The following is a 2,495-nucleotide window of genomic DNA, read 5'->3' on the forward strand; positions in this document are numbered from 1 at the left end:
CCGGGGACCTCCCCTAAGCTTCACAAACCATGGCAGGGGCCGGTTAAGCTTATTGAAGTCCCTAACCCGCAATCCGCACGGGTTCGGTTCGGATCGCGGCGCTGGTACGTTCATACGTCTAGGTTGAAGCCCTACGTGGCCCCGCGGACGGATGCGTCATCCCCTCATGTTGCCTAGCTGGTGTCTGTTGCACCCGATGCACCTCTGCCCTTGCCTGTTGACTCTGCAAGCGCACCTGTCGTGCCTTCTACAGACGAACCAGCCGTGACGCAGGCGGATGTGGCGAATCCTGCTCTGGGTGGGCCTACCACGGCGACGGGGCCACTTGACCCCGCTGCCCCTCCAACCCCACCACAGACACGGTTGCCAGAGACCCCGGACTTGGGTCTCTCTGGGGAACGGGACCTTGGCGTTGACGGGCCTCCAACAGCGGCGGGCGGTTTTACTCCTGTCGATCTTAAAACCCCGTCGCGTTCTCGGTCTGTGGGGGGACCGCCGCCCGTTCGTGACGGGCCGGCGACCCGCACGCGTTCCAAATCCCTTTCCTTTCGTTGATTGTTCTTGTTGTTCTTGTTATCGTTGTTATATTCTCCGTTGTCCAGTGATGCCAGATGGTTACAATCAGGGGCGGTTTCTTCATTAGGGCGATTGGGCGACGCACCACCAATGTGTGAAAGGGACTTTTTCAATCACATTAACAATCTCATTCAACCACAGAGCTATGCTAGCCGTTACTGTGCCTCTGGATATAGTCCAATCAGCGTCATGTCACGTTCTGTGGAGTACCGCCTCTTTTTGGGCGATTTCACTCTGGCTGAGAATCGCCCAGAGTGGTCCCATAGACTTACATTCGAAGATGATTTTTTTCGAAAGGCGGGCGCTGCAATGCATTCTCTATGGCTTCCGGGAGGGCTCGCACTAACGTGCTTACGTCATCATACGTCAGTACGTTTCAGTCAACAATTTTATTTGTCGCCACCTAGTGGAATTTCGATTTAAAGCTTTCGTGACTGCAGGAATTCATCTTCTTGGTTCTTTCGGTAAAGTCACGTAGAAGGGAAGTAATAAAATAATAAAAATAAAACATGATAAAATAATTCTCACGACGTTTCGGCCACAACGCAAGCAGCCGTCCTCAGGTGAAAACCAGGTCTGTCGAGGCGACAGCGTCTGAATGAAACAGCACCATGCTTGGAGCATATATTTAAGCTGGGTTGGAAGGGGGGGGGAAGGGCGCCTTGACAAAATAATTTGCACATCACGAGGAATTCAGCATATTTATGGGAAATGCAGGTATGTGATTAATACTACTTATGCCCATGCATTATGCAGGATTAGCAGCATCAAAGGGAGGGGATATGGGAAATGCAGGTATGTGATTAGTACTACTTATGCCCGTGCATTATGCAAGATTAGCAGCATCAAAGAGAGGGGATATGGGAAATGCAGGTATGTGATTAGTACTACTTATGCCAGTGCATTATGTAGGATTAGCAGCATCAAAGGGAGGGGGTAGGGGTAGCATTAATAAAGGGAAGGAGTGTTAATAGTATGTAGCTGTAGTAACTAAAACCACCACGTAAACAACTAAAGTATAAACTACATAGTACCAACCCAGCTTAAATATATGCTCCAAGCATGATGCTGTTTCATTTAGACGCTGTTGCCTCGACAGACCTGGTTTTCACCTGAGGACGGCTGCTTGCGTTGTGGCCGAAGCGTCGTGAGAATGATTTTATTATGTTTTATTTTAATTATTTTATTACTTCCCTTCTACGTGACTTTACCGAAAGAACCAAGAAGATGAATGTCGAAGATGATTCTGTCGGGAAATACCTTAGTAACCAAGGCTGCACATGGATCTTCAATCCTCCTCACTCTTCGCATATGGGTGGAGCCTGGGAACGCATGATCGGGATTGCTCGACGCATTCTCGACTCCATGTTGTGTGATGTCGGGTCCACACGGCTCTCTCAAGAGGTCTTAACCACTCTCATGGCCGAGGTCTCAGCCATAAATAATTAATTCAAGACCCCTGATCCCCATCTCAACTGACCAAGAGTCAAAATTAATCTTGACTCCTGCTACACTTCTTACCCAGAAGACAGACGTGCTCACAACACCCACTGAGGAGGTCAGTGTTGTATTTATGCCCCTTCTTCCAAATTCATATTAAGAATAATTCGGCCAATAATTTTTAATAATTATAAAAAAATTAAGTATTAAATAAAACCGATAACCCCAAAACTCTCAACTCTACCCCTCACAAGCCACACCAAGCATCTGGAGGTCGTAAAATACCATTAAACAGCAAACCTCAAAACCTCCCCGGCCACCTTTGTCTTCCAGCAGTATGGAGGGGTCTGGCCTCGGGATGAACCACCCAGGGAGTGGGGGGTCAGGGCGGTCGCGAGGAGGGGTCGGGAAGGTGTCTGTTTTTTCTGTTTGTCTTTCTCTCGCAAGAGATGCGCAGAGAAGGGATGAGGGGGTTTTCA

This window comes from Lampetra fluviatilis, chromosome 60, assembly GCF_964198595.1.
Source record: "Lampetra fluviatilis chromosome 60, kcLamFluv1.1, whole genome shotgun sequence".
Classification (NCBI taxonomy): domain Eukaryota; kingdom Metazoa; phylum Chordata; class Hyperoartia; order Petromyzontiformes; family Petromyzontidae; genus Lampetra; species Lampetra fluviatilis.